This window comes from Capricornis sumatraensis, chromosome 1 (assembly GCF_032405125.1).
Source record: "Capricornis sumatraensis isolate serow.1 chromosome 1, serow.2, whole genome shotgun sequence".
In the NCBI taxonomy this organism is placed as follows: Eukaryota; Metazoa; Chordata; class Mammalia; order Artiodactyla; family Bovidae; genus Capricornis; species Capricornis sumatraensis.
Window position 1 is genome coordinate 131,917,026 of NC_091069.1, and position 17,820 is coordinate 131,934,845.

A 17,820-nucleotide genomic window follows, 5' to 3' on the forward strand; every position below is an offset into this window, starting at 1 on the left:
CTTATAAATGTATATACATCAAGCTTCTTATTTCTTTAAGAAATAGCCTAAAGCATATTTAAGTTTAAATTACAGCCTGAAACTCTAAAGCAATGTGAGCTTTAACATTACTGTCTGTCATGGAGCTACTGGATGGGAAATACACAATATAGTTTTTTTTTTAAGATTATAATGACATTAAAAAAAAACTGTGTAGTTAACTGTATCATTAAAAAGCAAGCAAGTCTGACTCTAGACATCTTAACTATATATGCATTTCTTTAAGAAAAACGTACAATTTTCAGTTTCTGGTCCACCATGTAAAGAGCTTAGAAGTTGCCACATCTTCCTAACAAGTGTAAAGCTGAAAACAACTGAAAAAGTTCACCAGTTCTTTCTGTTTCCTTCAAAAAAGTGCAGTCGCTCAGTCATGTCTGACTCTTTGCAACCCCATGGACTGTAGCCCACAAGGCTCCTCTGTCCGTGGAATTCTCCAGGCAAAAATACTGGAGTGGATTGCTGTTCCCTTCTCCAGGGGATCTTCCTGACCCAGAGATTGAACCCAGGTCTCTTGCATTGCAGGCAGATTCTTTACTGTCTGAGCCACTTTAATGGATCCCCATTTCCTTCCAAAAAATGAGGTCAAAAATTGAAGAGACAGGAAGATAAAGAGAATTAGAACTTACCAGAGTAAACACTCACAACCTGGTTTTTTAGGAACTCGTACCACAGTAGGAAAACCTGAACTATAATTGACAAATGCTGAAGGCTCAGTGTGAGGATGTCTAAGAGCTGGAAATTCCAGAAGGACTCAGTCGCAGTGGGGTCCCCATGATTTGAAAAATTTTACTTCCAGGAGCTCTACAATGTCCTTACAATAGATACTGGAACAAATTCCCCTTGTGCTTCCAGTAGAGGTAAGGGAAAATTAGCTGTTTTGACTAAACACTATTTCTTCTCAGGAAGCATTATACAATCAATGTAATAATCTAGTGTGATATCTTGTAGAGGGAAAAGTCAATTAAGAGCCTTGTGAACTACATCATGACATACGGCTGGAGAGTTGATATATCCTTGAGGTACAACAACAAAGGTGGATTTCTGGCCTTGCCAGCTGAAAGCAAATTGCTTCTGGTGACCCTCATTGACAGGGAAGGAGAAAAATGTTTTTGCTGGGGCATGGAACCTGGGAGCACAACATTGGATATTATGTGTACGGAAACACTCTGAACTTCATGCTGAAGGGAAAGAAAAGGAATATACCAGAAAAGTTCTTCTCTTTTGAGGAAATAGTGTGACTTTACCAAAGACTAGATTTGTTTTCTTCCTCAACCTTCCCTCCCCACTCCCCCCAAATTTGTAAAGAAGATCATTCAAGAACCTCAATTTCAATTAAACAATGAATGAGTGGCTACTAAATTTTAGATTACTCTTCAAGCCAGGTGGAGAGTCAATTTATGGTGGTGGGGGTGGGGTGGGGGGAAAGGCAGCAATAAAGAGATTGATCAGTAGGCAATAATCTAGGTGAGATGTGACAAGAGTATGATATAAGAAAGAGGCAATGTGAACAGAAGAGCTTAGAGTGGATGGTTTTGATCAAGTAATGGAGGTAAGAAGCCAGATTGCTAAGAGGATTGAGAATTTAAGTTTGTAAAACAACTAACACACAAGAGAGACTGGAAGCAACTCAAGTTTGAAAGACACCCCTTTGTAGTACATCAATGCTCATGCAGTTGAAAGTTGGCAGAGATCTCACGTTTCCAGTTCAGAGAACTTTTCATTGCATTACTTGTCTTGGCTTCTGCCTATACAAGGAAAATGTGCTCTTTGAAGGAGAAACGAAGGTGAATCATGTAATGGTTTCTTTTACAACCAAATACTTCTGTGATCAGAGGATACACAGAAGAATGCTATTTGAGATGGTGTTTTCACTCTCAGTTAGAGGCTTTCAGTTAATCATAAGTTGGTCTACTTGACCACTGATAGATACCTGCTTTTGAATTCACAGTTCTGTCTTGACCAGGCCATAAGCAGGTTATCACTTATTATCCCCAAAGTAAATAATTTTCTTCTTGTCTTGTGGCTCTTTTGTTAACCAAACTCTTAGATAACCTGCTATTTCTTGTTATTGCTGGGGGGAAAAATGTGTCCATGTGTTTTGTTTTGTTATTCTTATTTACTTCCTTGCAACATCATCTCATTCTTTCAGTTAACACATATTTTAATGTTCTAGGAGAAGGCAATGTCACCCCACTCCAGTACTCTTGCCTGGAAAATCCCATGGATGGAGGAGCCTGGTGGGCTGCAGTCCATGGGGTCGCTAAGAGTCAGACACGACAGAGTGACTTCACTTTGAGTTTTCACTTTCATGCATTGGAGAAGGAAATGGCAACCCACTCCAGTGTTCTTGCCTGGAGAATCACAAGGATGGGGGAGCCTGGTAGGCTGCCGTCTATGGGGTCACACAGAATCGGACACGACTGAAGTGACTTAGCAGCAGTATCAGTTAATGCCCTACGTGATAATTGCTACAACTTTTAAAAAATATTCTAATATTCTTCTCCTACTAGGTATGGTAGAATTGCACTCTCCTGACCATTTTGAAGTTATGTGAAACCGTGTGATCTTTTTTGGCTAATTATATGTTAGCAAAAGTGATTCATCTCAATCCAGGAAGACACTCTGAGTCAAATAGCAAATCTACCCCCTGTCGCATTCTCCTTTTTGCCACACCAACCACAGAAGTCCATGCAGAGATAGTGCCTAACTCTGCTTAGATTAAAGGAAACCTGACCTGGGTTTGTGAGCTAAATATCAATATCCCTGAGACTCTGGAGCAATTTATTATTAAAAATACTGAAGTTTTCACTTCAAGGTATGGTTCTAATGTAACAAAAATCTAAAATATATAACATCATTCATAATGATCATTTGTACATGACTACCAGAAAAACCACAGCTTTGATTAAATGGACATTTGTTGGTAAAGTAATGTCTCTGCTTTTTAATATGCTGTCCCTTGGACTGCAAGGAGATCCAACCAGTCCATTCTGAAGGAGATCAGTCATGGCTGTTCTTTGGAAGGACTGATGCTAAAGCTGAAACTCCAATATTTTGGCCACCTCATGCAAAGAGTTGACTCATTGGAAAAGACTCTGATGCTGGGAGGGATTGGGGGCAGGAGGAGAAGGGGATGACAGAGGATGAGATGGCTGGATGGTATCACCGACTCAATGCACATGAGTTTGGGTGAACTCCGGGAGTTGGTGATGGACAGGGAGGCCTGGAGTGCTGCAATTCATGGGGTCACAGAGAGTCGGACACGACTGAGTGACAGAACTGAACTGAGCTGAACTAGGTTGGTCATTACTTTTCTTCCAAGGAGCAAGTGTCTTTTAATTTCATTGCCGCAGTCACCATCCGCAGTGATTTTAGGTCCAGAAAACCAAAATCTGTCATTGCTTCTGCTTTTTCCCCATCTATTTGCCATGAAGTGATGGGACCAGATGCTATCTTAGTTTTTTGAATGCTGAGTTTTAAGTCAGCTTTTTTACTTTCATCTTTCACTCTCATCATGAGGCTCTTTAGTTCCTCTTCACTTTCTGCCATTAGAGTAGTATCATCTGCATATCTGAGAGTGTTGATATTTCTCCATACAATCTTGATTCCAGCTTATCCTTCATCCAGCGCTGCATTTTGCATGGTGTACTCTGCATATAAAAAAATAAGCAGGGTGATAATATATAGCCTTCATATACTCCTTTTCCAGTTTTGAATCAGTCTGTTCCATGTCCAGTTCTAATCGTTGCTTCTTGACCTGCATTCAGATTTCTCATTTGGGCATAGCCTTGAATTAAGAAAGCAAAGAAAAATCATGAATAATATTTAGGAAAAAAAAATTGCTGTTGAGAAAAAGAACATGGAGCTGTAAGTGTGGACTTTGACACACTTGGGTCACTGAAATCAACTAGATAAGAATATTAGAAAGTTTTTGAGAGTTGTCTTGCCAAAAGAACCAGCAGCCTGCACAAAAAGTGACTGTGATTGTTCACCAATTAGAATAACCGGTGGGGCCCCATCCAACTACCAGAAGGGAGTGGGCTGATAAGGAGCTCAGGGCCAGGATGAGTACATGCATCAATATTTAGTTCCATTAAAGCAAGGAGGATAATGGAAAAGGCAGTGTCTTGTAGGCAAAGCAAAGCATTGTAGAGGCCCTGGACACAGGGAGAATGACCAGGAGTGGACTCAGACTCCACTCGAGACATTCTCCACACAGAGGATAGGGTCCCTCACTACGTCTACTAATCAGGATATCAGAATTGCTGCTGCTGTTGTCTATAGTGTGTCTCCCTTTCTTCCTCTTCCTGATTGGAAAAGTTTACTTTGGTTATTTCTTCTTTTATTGAATGCTTCTATTAAGTACAATCCGTATTAGGCTATTATATCTATCTGCCTACTCCATGTCCCTACCTAAACACTTAATATCAGGGTGAGGGGAGAAAAACTGCTGACTGATCTAACTTCAAAATTCAAGACTACAAATTTCAATAGGATTACAATTTCAGTCCCTGAAAAATATACCCTTCTTCGTTTTTATGCTTAATCTTGCATTCTATGCAAATCTTTATTCTTTCTCTGGTCCCCTCAAACATCACCTCCCTCTAACCCAAACCCTTCCCACCATCTTCAGATTGATATATTCTACTAACTACTTAATTTCTTTATGTGTATTTCTAACTAGTATTTGAAACTTTTGGTTGATAAACCGAATTTTATTTTCTTTCCCAACCAAGTCTGCTCTTCCTTAACTTTCTCAGCTTGGTACACATTACTACTATCCAGAGAGTGATCTGAGCAAAAGCTGAGTTTACTTGAGCCCTTGCTTTTACTCATTCTGTCCATGCATTCATCAGCAAGACTCGTCAACTGACTATGCATCATAAACCTCTTCTCCTTTCCACCACTACTATCCTAAACCAGGCCACCATCACTTTCCCCCCCACCTCTGGTCCTTTGTGGTAGTCTTGTAACTGAACCTAATTTTTCCCTTCATTGGCTTCTATTATGTTAGTGTCATGTCTAAATGCACTACTCTGACTTTTCTCAGTTAAGTTCAGTTCAGTAGCTCAGTCGTGTCTGACTTTTGCTACTTCATGGACTGCAGCACCCCAGGCTTCCCTGTCCATCACCAACTCCTGGAGCTTGCTCAAACTCATGTCCATTGAGTCAGTGATGCCATCCGCTTCTCTTCCTGCCTTCAATCTTTCCCAGCATCAGGGTCTTTTCTAAGGAGTCAGTTCTTCCCATCAGGTGGCCAAGGTTTGGAGCTTCAGCTTCAGCATCAGTCCTTCCAATGAATATTCAGGATTGATTTCCTTTAGGATTTACTGGTTTGACCTCCTCGTAGACCAAGGGACTCTCAAGAGTCTTCTCCAAAACCACAATTTAAAAACATCAATTTTATGGAGCTCAGCTTTCTTTATGTTCCAACTCTCACATTCATACATGACTAATGGAAAAATCATAACTTTGACTAGATGGATATTTGAAAAGTAATGTTTCTGCCTTTTTTTTTATACTTACATCATGTTTATTTTTATAAAACATAAGAAGTTGAAGTATAGCTATTAATCTCATCTTTCAAATGAAGGCATTAAGACTTACACAGATCTGAGGTCTCAAAACAAATTACTGAGAGAGAATGTCAGTCTTGGGCTTTCTAAATTTTTTTTTTTTTTATCCTGCGTCAGACATAGACTGGCGATTCAATTCTTACATGATAGTATACATGATAGAATGCCATTCTCCCAAATCATCCCACCCTCTCCCTCTCCCTCTGAGTCCAAAAGTCCGTTACATCACTCATTATCAGAGAAATGCAAATCAAAACCACAATGAGGTACCACTTCACACCAGTCAGAATGGCTGCAATCCAAAAATCTGCAAGCAATAAATGCTGGAGAGGGTGTGGAGAAAAGGGAACCCTCCTACACTGTTGGTGGGAATGCAAACTAGTACAGCCACTATGGAGAACAGTGTGGAGATTCCTTAAAAAATTGCAAATAGAACTACCTTATGACCCAGCAATCCCACTGCTGGGCATACACACCGAGGAAACCAGAATTGAAAGAGACACATGTACCCCAATGTTCATCACAGCACTGTTTATAATAGCCAGGACATGGAAACAACCTAGATGTCCATCAGCAGATGAATGGATAAGAAAGCCTTGGTACATGTACACAATGGAGTATTACTCAGCTGTTAAAAAGAATTCATTTGAATCAGTTCTGATGAGATGGATGAAACTGGAGCCGATTATACAGAGTGAAGTAAGCCAGAAAGAAAAACACCAATACAGTATACTAACACATATATATGGAATTTAGAAAGATGGCAATGACGACCCTGTATGCAAGACAGGAAAAAAGACACAGCTGTTTCTGCTTTTTCATATGCTGTCTAGGTTTGTCATAGCTCTTCTTCTAAGCAGAAAGTGTCTTTTAATTTCATTGCTGTAGTCACCATCCGCAGTGATTTTGGACCCCAAGAAAATAAAGTCTGTCACTGTTTCCATTGTTTCCCTCTCTATTTTCCATGTAGTAATCGGGCCAGATGCCATGATCTTCATTTTTTGAACGTTCAGTTTTAAGCCAGTGTTTTCAATCTCCTCTTTCACTTTTATCAATAGGCTCTTCAGTTCCTCTTAGCTTTCTTCCATAAGTGTGGTGTCATCTACATATCTGAGGTTATTGATATTTCTCCTGGCAATCTTGATTCCAGCTTGTGCTTCATTCAGCCAGGCATTTCACATGATGTACTCTACATATAAGTTTAATAAGCAAGGTGATGACATATAGCCTTGACGTACTCCTTTCCCAATTTGGAACCAGACTGTTGTTCTATGTCTGGTACAAACTGTTGCTTCCTGACCTGCATACAGATTTCTCAGGGGGCAGGTGAGGTGGTCTGGTATTCTCATCTCTTTAAGAATTTTCTGCAGTTTGTTGTTTCCACTGACTTTTCTAGTCCTTCATAAAATTTTCTTGCCTTTTCAGTCCCATCTCTTTCTCTGCTTACTATGTTCTATCCACACATTTATCCCCCCTACTCTCTTGGTTCATTTGAGACACCAAGTATTCCCAGGGCCTCTGTACTTGCTGTTCCCTCTGCAGGGAATGATTTTCCATCTTCCTTCTTAACATTATTCCACTCTACTGAAATGTCAGTTCCTCATAAAGACCCTTCCTGAAGATTTGTAATATAGCCCTGACATGGTGCTCTCTATCACATAAGTAGGTTTCTAATCTATTCTTTTCATTAAAATGATCTCTTTCATTCATTTCCTCATATTTGATCTGACTCTACTCTTGAGTGTAAGTTCCAAGAGAACAAAGACTTCAGCCTTTTTCACTGAATTTTGTCAGTGCATATGTAGTATGGATTCTTTCTTAGGTGCATATTTCTTAATACTTAACTGCTTTTCAGACATTCAGTGATGTGATCTGTCTCAGCCTTTAGATTTTGCATAGTTATTGGCCCTTATCTATGCTACTGACTCAGACTTCCATATTGTTCCTCCATTTTTTCGCTTGACCTTTACTAACTAACTATCTGTTCATCCCTGCATGGAAGTGTTTTACATTAAGTATAATATAAAACGATCACAATAATTTGTCCTGTCATTTAAAACTTGTGAGAAAAATATGATTTGATTCCCAGTCATTTTCAAGTGTTACCCTTATTTTCACTAATGTAGCTAATGAAAGAGTAAAGCTGGAAGCCAAATGAAGGGATGACTTAAGGAAAAAAAACAACCAGTTCAGAAAAAAAAAATTGAAAAAATTATTTAAATGAGTTTGTTTTAAATCAAATACTGTGTTTTATTTATAGTTCTTTTCTGCCAATGTTTCAGAATCTCTAGATTATTATCTTTTATCTTCATGAAGTCAAGAATTTAGAAAAAAATGAATTCTGATTTCATGATGAAAATATATATATATATATATATATGAAAGTATAATGAACTGAACTGAAAGTATAAAAGCACATGAGAAATTACTTAAATATGACTGTTTAAAAACTATTACATACACAAGATAATTGCATGAACATCATATATCTTTAATTTCCAAACACAGACATTTAGACAGGCTTATGTTTACATCAGGAAGTTATTCATAATACTGTAGTTAAATTTTTTCTAGTCTTATTTTTTTTCTTCTGCATAGTAAACAAAGTACTATCATGGGAGTAGATGTAGTTCCTCTACAAATATACTTCCATCTAAAAAACTAGTCAGTTCAGTCAGTTCAGTCGCTCAGTTGTGTCCAACTCTTTGCGACCCCATGAATCGCAGCACGCCAGGCCTCCCTGTCCATCACCATCTCCCGGAGTTCACTCAGACTCACGTCCATCGAGTCCGTGATGCCATCCAGCCATCTCATCCTCGGTCATCCCCTTCTCCTCCTGACCCCAATCTCTCCGAGCATCAGAGTCTTTTCCAATGAGTCAACTCTTCACATGAGGTGGCCAAAGTACTGGAGCTTCAGCTTTAGCATCATTGCTTCCAAAGAACACCCAGGACTGATCTCGTTCAGAATGGACTGGTTGGATCTCCTTGCAGTCCAAGGGACTCTCAAGAGTCTTCTCCAACACCACACTTCAAACGCATCAATTCTTCAGCGCTCAGCTTTCTTCACAGTCCAACTCTCACATCCATACATGACCACAGGAAAAACCATAGCCTTGACTAGACGGACCTTTGTTGGCAAAGTAATGTCTCTGCTTTTGAATATGCTATCTAGGTTGGTCATAACTTTTCTTCCAAAGAGTAAGCATTTTTTAATTTCACGGCTGCAATCAACATCTGCAGTGATTTTGGAGCCTAGAAAAATAAAGTCAGCCACTGTTTCGCCATCTATTTGCCATGATCTTAGTTTTCTGAATGTTGAGCTTTAAGCCAACTTTTTCACTCTCCTCTTTCACTTTCATCAAGAGGCTTTTGAGCTCCTCTTCACTTTCTGCCATAAGGGTGGTGACAACTGCATATCTGAGGTTATTGATATTTCTCCCGGAAATCTTGATTCCAGCTTATATTTCTTCCAGTCCAGCGTTTCTCATGAGTACTCTGCATATAAGTTAAATAAGCAGGGTGACAATATACAGCCTTGACGTACTCCTTTTCCTATTTGGAACCAGTTTGTTTTTCCATGTCTAGTTCTAACTGTTGCTTCCTGACCTGCATACAGATTTCTCAAGAGGCAGGTCAGGTGGTCTGGTATTCCTACCTCTTTCAGAATTTTCCACAGTTTCTTGTGATCCACACAGTCAAAGGCTTTGGCATAGTCAATAAAGTAGAAATAAATGTTTTTCTGGAACTCTCTTGCATGTTTTGAATTAAACTGGTATCACTGTTTTTATGTCTTAAGTAAACTGCTTCTACACTAGCCTTGTAAGCAATACAAAGACTCCAGTACAACTGTTAAGTAAGCCTGTTATTTATTTGAAAAAAAAAAAAGTTTTCATTAAATACTCTATTTTTGCCAATAAATGTGCACCAGCTTATTTCCTTATGGAGCATCTGTCCTTTTACATTGTTTTGGTTCCTTGACCAAATCAAGGGCATCTTGGCCCAGAGAAGCAGCACACAGCTGTGTTTATAGGTGTTGTTGACAAAAGAAAATGCATCCATGCACCAGTATCTAAACAGGGTTATTGTATACAGAGACTAGGATATGTGATGAATTTCACTATGAAGAAATTTCATGTAACCATTCTCTTCTTCAGGTTTGTAATATTTTTTGTTTGTTTGTTTTTAGATATTAGAAAAGAAGCCTTACTATACTAAAGTTAATTTATTTAGAAAGTACTTTTCAAATGTATGTATGTATCTATCCCTATATATATTTTTAATTTGGATAATGTTTTAGTTTATTTAGAAAGTACTTTTCAAATGTATGTATGTATCTAACTAAATATATGTTTTTAATTTGGATAATGTGGCTGAAAAAAAAAAAGTCAACATTGACTGAAAGGCATTGAACAAGGATCAGAGCAAGAATTGAATTCTGAAAGCAAATGTAAGGAATAAAACAAAATTTGGGTTTGATATTAAATAAATTATTGGTCTATTGAAAATAAGTATGCCAATATTTGTAAGAAAGACAGATTATACATGTACATCTATAAGTATGCATAATTATCTGAGACATTTACTATAAACAGTAAATGTGTATACACTATATAGAGACATTTACTATCTATGGTAATTACATTTACCAAATATATATGTTTTTAACTACCTTAAATTTTTCAGGTAATTAATTATACCAGATACATGTAAGGAAATAAAGGTACAATGTATGTTTGCATGTTTGTACAATATGTGACACTAATATATGTTTCACCAAAGGATTAGTGTTAATTTTCCTAAATTTAAAAAAGAAAAATTAATTAAACATCATAAAATTGAAAAAAGAAACATTCAACTTATAGCTGAAATAAAAATGGTGATGGAAATGATACAATATTGAACATAGCAGTTCAACTTAAAATTGAGGTGAGGGAGTGAGGGAGAGCAAGCTGAGATGAACAAAAATGATAGTGAGATTTTAAAATGCTCATTAGAGAAAGTTATGTGTTATTTTGGTATACAGGTGATGGAAAAAAGATGTACAATTTTGGAGGGTAATTGTGCAACAGTTATCTAGAGATGTAAAACAAAATTTCTTACTTTACAAAGAAAAAAAAAGCCATCAAAAATATTTTCACAAAGTAATCTTCTTCTCAAAACAATATTTTCATCTTTGAGATGACAAGTATGACTGCAGTCATGATTCATCTACAGTATTAAAAATATCACCAAGCTTCCTAGATGCCCAAGAGGGATGCAGAGAATAATAAGCATTCTGTTAAAATTTCTCCCTTGCACTACAATGCATCTTTGCTTTTAAGAACTATAGAAAACCATTACCATACAGAATGTACTTTGTCTCTCACAGACAAAAGAGAGCTTAAGTGAAGGACTAGTTTGCCACAGGCTATCAGGAAGAATGAATTAACAGGCATGTATCCCTTTTCTCTTCTAAAGTCTGTTTTCTTTTTAGCTATATCATCCCCTGGCCTCCTCTGGGAACTGGCTGGCCAAAATCTAAACTGGGTTGAATTTCTGTGGTAGAAATATATGCTTAGTCAATAGTCCAGATAAACGGTATCTCCCATGCTTTTTCTGCTCTGTCCACAGAAAAGTGTTAAACCACTGCCTTTGCCACTATCTTCCTGAATAAACAAACAGGACAAGATAAGACCTGAAAAGAAATGAATTCCTAAATGTCAATGCTACATTTGGAATTCATTTTGTATTTATTCCTCCTCTCTCCTCTATCAAAACCGCAACATCAGATAGAAGCTGGCAAACTTTCTCAATTTTTATTCCTCTAAAATATATTTCTCAGCATAAATTAGGAAGTTTATTGGATAAAAGTGGTTAATAAAGAAGTTTTGGAACAAGTAATATTTAAATTAAGAGAAAGAAAAGTAAGGAAATACTCTGAAGAAACAAATTTCTAAAGTGGGAGCCAATCTTATTTTTTAATTTAATTCTTGGTTTTCTAAAATCAAATATTTATTAACAATCAGATGCTAGGAACTATAATGGGAAAATATGCTTTTAGTTATTGAGTAGGTTTGGAAGGAGAAGTTAAAGAGTACTTAGAAACTAGTAAAATTAAGGGCTTAAATAAAGAGTCAGAATGAAGCTTTTAAGAATTCTTGAGAAAGAGAGACAATAAGAAAAGTATTATATTGGACATTATAAGTGAATTTCTCAAACTACCTTTTGTAGGCCTAAACTGGCCCTCTCAAGCAAAACATTCTTATTTCTTTTAAAATAGCTTAAAAAAAATATATCTAGTGATATAAAAATTATATGAAATTCAAATATTAGTTTTCATTAAAAGGGGCGTTTTGGGAACATAACCAAGATTAATTGATTATATTGTCTGTGGCTGTGTTCATGCTGCAATGGTAGAATTGAGTATGTAAGTAGTTGTGGTTGGGTTTGAAGTCTTTAGTAATAAGTAGGGCCAAGTTCTAGGCAAGTGAAAGTGTAAATTAAGTGACATAAAAGTATAATTCTACTAATTAATGAAGCTCATTCTGGAGAACAGATTTTATATCAGTGGGCTCAGGACCTCCTAATAGTGATTCTCATTTCAGAGAGATTCATCTATTAAGTCAAAATTATTTCTGGAGTCCTGTTTGGGGTGGGGGTGTGGGGGGCAGGCTTCCTCTACTATATGACAAAGGACAGAACAAGAAAAAAAGAAGTCATTATAGAGGTAGAGAGAAGCCACTTGTGTTTTCTTCTTATGAATATTAAATGACTAGGAGATGGATGCTTCATCCTAGCTACTGCCTAGGATTATTGTTCTCTTCAACTTCTGGTCTTAAATAAGAAGTTAACCAGCACTATGATGATCCTCTTGAGGGAAAGCATTAGCACATAGACAGTCTTGCTCACACTTCCTGGAATACAAGCTACTGGTCCTTTGTGGTTCCACTTGGAATCATTGGTATGGTCCACATATTTTGTACCTGGAAGGCCCTAAAATATCTCAGAACCATATATAAATGAAACAGACTCCAAATCTACTCTGCAACCAAAGATGTACACTCAGTACAAAGTTATTGGGTATAACCTATCTGAGTTTCTATAAACAGTAAAATTATATGACACCAGTATAATATTGCCATAATACAATGAATACCAGAATTCCACTATATGGTCAGTAATAAAAAAAGCATGCCAAACTTGAGTGCAAAGTTTCTCCTGTTATCAAATTCCCAGAATTTTGGGGAGACCCTGAATTCTGAATTTATCGTTCCTCACAAGGTAAAGTCTAAAAAAATCAAATCACTTGTTGTTCAAATTCCCCAAATCAATATCCCTTCCACTGTCTGCCTGCTTTGCTTCCTGGATTCCACTTCTCAGTTATTGTTGCCACTTACACTCTGGTCTGTCACACTGGAAACCTAGAAGTGATATCCATCATCTACTACATATCTCACAAACACATGAAGGCCAAGTCCTGGTAATTCTGTTTCCTAAATCATCCTTACCAATGTTCAGTTCTTCTATTTCAGTTCACATTTGCCAAGAGCAAACATGACTTTTCAAGTGGATTATTGTAAAATTGTCTTACAGGTCTCCAGCCACCAGGCACCCTCTCCTCCACTCACCACCCACTCTAGGTAGAAACTAACCTAGTTTCAATCGTATCTGTTGACATAGAATATTAAGCATTTATATACAAAGAAAAAGTACCAGCCCACTCATAAGTAATAAAAGAGGGAATGATCTACATGTATGCATTGTTTATTCGCTTAGTCGTCTAACTGTTTTGTGATCCTGTGGACTGTAGCCTGCCAGTTTCCCCTGTCGGTGGGATTTCCCAGGAAGAATACTGGTATGGGTTGCCATTTCCTTCTCTAGGTGATCTTCCTGACCCAGAGATTAAACTTGTGACTTCTGCATTAGTAGGTAGATTCATTACCACTGAGCCACCAGGGAAGCCCTATATGTATGCATAAAAATAAAGTTGGTTGCTCAGTCGTGTCTGACTCTTTGAGACCCCATGGACTGTTACCCACCAGGCTCCTCTGTTCTTGGGATTCTCCAGGCAAGAATACTGGAGTGGGTTGCCATTCTCTTCTCCAGGGGATCTTCCCAACCCAGGGATCAAATCCAGGTCTCCTGCATTGCAAGAAAACTTTTTCCATCTGAGCCACCAGGGCCTACAAATGGATAAAAGAACCTTATAAGTATTTGGAAACACCAAATATTTAACAGTGGTTATCTTGGGGGAAAAAAGATAAGCTAATTTGAGTAAGTAAATGTGAAGGTAAAATGCTATCTTTTATGCCACATAATTCTATATGATTTATTCTAAGAGAAGAGATATCACTGCTTATTATGTGTGCTATTAGAAAAAAGTAAAACAATGTTTCAAAAAATATAAAAGAACAAAAGTATAATAAAAAATGTGGCTTCTATATGATAAAATATAATCTATATGATAAAAGCCTAATCACAGAGACTAGTCAGTGGGTTTTCAATTGCTCTGGGTCTGAAGTGGTAAACCTCTGGGTAGGGAGGCAGCAGTAGATAAGGGACCAGGATAGCAGAGAAAAGGGGGAAAAACCAAAACACATTTGGAATAGAGAAAATCCAAATAAGTCACCTAGCCTAGCAGATAAAAGAGAATTAAATATCAAAGGTAACTTCAAGGTTTCCATCTTGACAGCTGTGTTGATTCACAGACAAAATAAACAGCTTGTATATGAAGGTGACATTTCTTTTTTGGTGACATTTTTATTGCCATCTTAACAGGCTAAGTTTGGGGTGATGATAAGATAATCAGGTGGAGATATTGTCTATGTAGTTAGATTTGCAGGCTTAACAGCAAAATATAAGGTGGAAGATTTGATTGATTCATTATTATGGGTATATAGGAAATAGTTGGATCCATGAGTTCTTGTAGGAAAGGAATAGAGTGAACAGAAAACTTTGAACAGAGTCATGAAAAGAATAGAGAATTCATAGTAAGAACAGAATAAAGAATGCCGAATGCACAAAGGAGTTAAAGGAAGAAAACATTCTAAGCAATACTGGGGGGGTTAGCAAATCCAGATTTTACAGAGCTACCCAGTATGAGTGTGTGTGAGAAAAGTCCTTTGAATTTGACAAAAAATAATTATGAGAGACCTTGCAAAGAAAAGCTTCTGGAAATAGACCTTTCTCCTTTTAGGAAAAAAGAATATATATTAAAATAAGCTATATGCATAGTATGAGTAAATATACTATGCCATATTAAATATACATTCTGTGAGAAGAAGCTAATATGGGGCAAATGATATGAACAGATGATAAACAGATAGGTAAACGCAAATAGCTATCAAGTATATGAAGAGATCCTCAAGCTCATTTGCAATCAGAGAAATGCAAATTAAAGTAAAATAATTTACCACTTTACAGCCATTTGATTGGCAGAAAGTAGAAAGTTGAGTAGTGATAATTATTAGTGGGGATGTGGATAAACCAGATGATCTTAATCTTACTCTAGAGCACTCCAGCAATACTTTGATTTAACCTGCATATACCCTATGTCCCAATATTCCTATCTCTGGATACATAACCCCCAAATTTTCTCACAAGTGTCTAGAAAGGGGCTTCTACAATGGTGGTAGTAATCAGGAGAGTTTAGATTATGCTGTGGAAACCTCCAAACCCCAACCCCTCTACTTGCAATAACAGAGTGGGTAGCCTTTCCCTTTCTCAGGACAGCTCTAAAGACCCAACACAGCTTGGCAGGGGTTGTACTCTGAAACAGACAGGAGATAGCTCTTTTGATCCCCAAACAAGGAGGGACTTTAGCCACCTTGGTAATGGAAATTTGGAGTTTTGGCTAATGCCCCTACTAGTCCTTGTTATACCATATTGATGCTGCTTATGATTGCTCCATGTGTTATCAATTGTCTAATCCCTTCTGTCTCTGCCCAGGTCAACAAGCTACAACATGCAGTGCCAGCTCAACCAGGATATATGAAACTACAGCTGACCACAGAAAATATCACTCACCCTTAGATGGACACTGCTATAAGAACTCTGAGGCCTGAGACTAGCAAGAGGGGGAGGCCCAATGCCCCTCCACCATCCCAGTTCAGCAGGATGTAGCCAGAGAGATCTCAATGCCCCTATTCCCAAATAATTGGGCCTCTCATCTCTTGAGGCAGGGATGTAAGGTAGTTAGAATAGGAAAAAGGAGTCCAGAATGGTGGTGGCTAAAAGACAAGGAAGGGAAAAGCCCATGAAAATAGAGCAAAGGAAGGTCCGAGGACCAGAGTGAGGACCTCAGGTGGAAAAAATAGCACACCTGGCCAGCCCAATTCACACAGGGCAGGCCCAGGGGAGGAGAAAAAACATAAAAAGAGGAGCCAAAGGGCCAGAGGTCTCTCTCTCTCTTCTCTTCGCATCTTTTGGGTCGTCATGCCCTTACGGCTCAAGGATATATTTTCCTTTATTTTCTAAATAAAACTGAGATGTAACACAGAGCTGTAACACTGATCCATCCAAGAGCTGTGACACTGGTCTGTCTGAGAGCAGCAATGTTGACCCGCCTGAGCGCTGTAACGCTGGTCTTTTGCTTCAAATTTTTGTCATAACAACACAGAACTGAGGAAATTACATACTCCTCCAACACAAGGATACACACAAATATGAAGGTATGTATCACATTTAATTTAGCTGGCCATAGGGGAGAGGAAGGAGACTGACAATAGGAAAAGAATGAAGAAAATTATAAATTAAATAAAGCAAAAGGGCATTCTATATTGACCACTGATGATAGGTTCCATGAATGGAGTAATATGGTTAGTTTGATGCTTCATGTGAGATTGTACATGAGAAGTAAGCAACTTATATATGACAGAAGTCAGGATAAGACTAAAGAGTTCATTTGGAATAGAATAGGGAAATTAAAAATCCAGTGTAGAAGTTGAAACACATTCTGAAAATTGCTACCTGCCCGTTGGAGGGAGGTAACATTTAGAGAATTAAAGGGAAAATGTAGAATGTTGTGGGCAATAATTTTGCAGTCAAAGGATCCATCAAGTATTGACAGTTGATAAGAGAAAGAAAAATCTTAGAGCTGATAAAGGGACAAGTCAACCTGTGTTTAAGGAAATGGGCCTTTTTTGTCACTATTTTATAGGCTACTTAGAAACACAATGACGGGAGAAAAAGTGCTAAGCATGATAGCTCAGGATAAAGCAAAATATTGAGACAAGGGCAGCAAAGGATGAGATGGTTAGATAGCATCACTAATTCAATGGACATGACTTTGGGCAAACCCTGGGAAATAGTGAAGGACAGGGAAACCTGCTGTGTGGCAGTTCATGGGGTCACAAATAGTTGGACACGATTTAGCGACTGAATAATGACAACAGTTAGAAATTTTAAATCAATGAAGAATACCAAATTGCTGTCCTCATTTTTAAGAGAAACTATACTTGGGGACAGATCTGAAAGCTTAACATACATCATTCATGTTCTCTATCATGTGATAATAATTTTCCTTTCAGACCCCACCTTGCTTACTGTTGAGCTTCTTTACCTTCAAATTTCTATTTCTCCTCCAAATAGTCACCTTGTCTGTGATTTGGTACATGTTAGCATTGGCCCATCTACTTCTCTGTCCCATGAGCAGTGAACAATCATATGGTACCATTTGGTGAGTTTCAGCCTGACCTTAGACTAGAAATGCCTGCCTTGTAAGGATTTGATACCTACCATCACTCCCCCTTAACCCTCTAACCCTTCAAAACACACAAGCAGCAAACATTTTAAAATATGCTCTGTAATGACCTATATGGGATTAGAATCTAGAAAAATAGATATATGTATAAGAATAACTGATTCACTTTGCTGTACAGCAGAAACTAACATGACACTGTAAATCAACTATACTTCAATAAAAAATAATTTTTAAAATGCCTAATGATTTTTCTCTTCTTCCTCTTATTATTATACATTCAGGTCAGAAGCTAAGATGAATATGGATATCAGGCTGATGGGCTACCATAAACCTATAACCACAGAGCCTATTGGTGAAGATCTTGCCTTTATTACCTTACTTTTATATTATACTGGGCAATTTCCTAAAAAAATGATATTGCATTTGTACATAGAATCTTCCTGAATTTCCTGATCATATGAAAGAGAACTAAAATCAGTGAGTTGACAAAATCATGGTGTTAAAAAGGCTAGAACTGATTTTT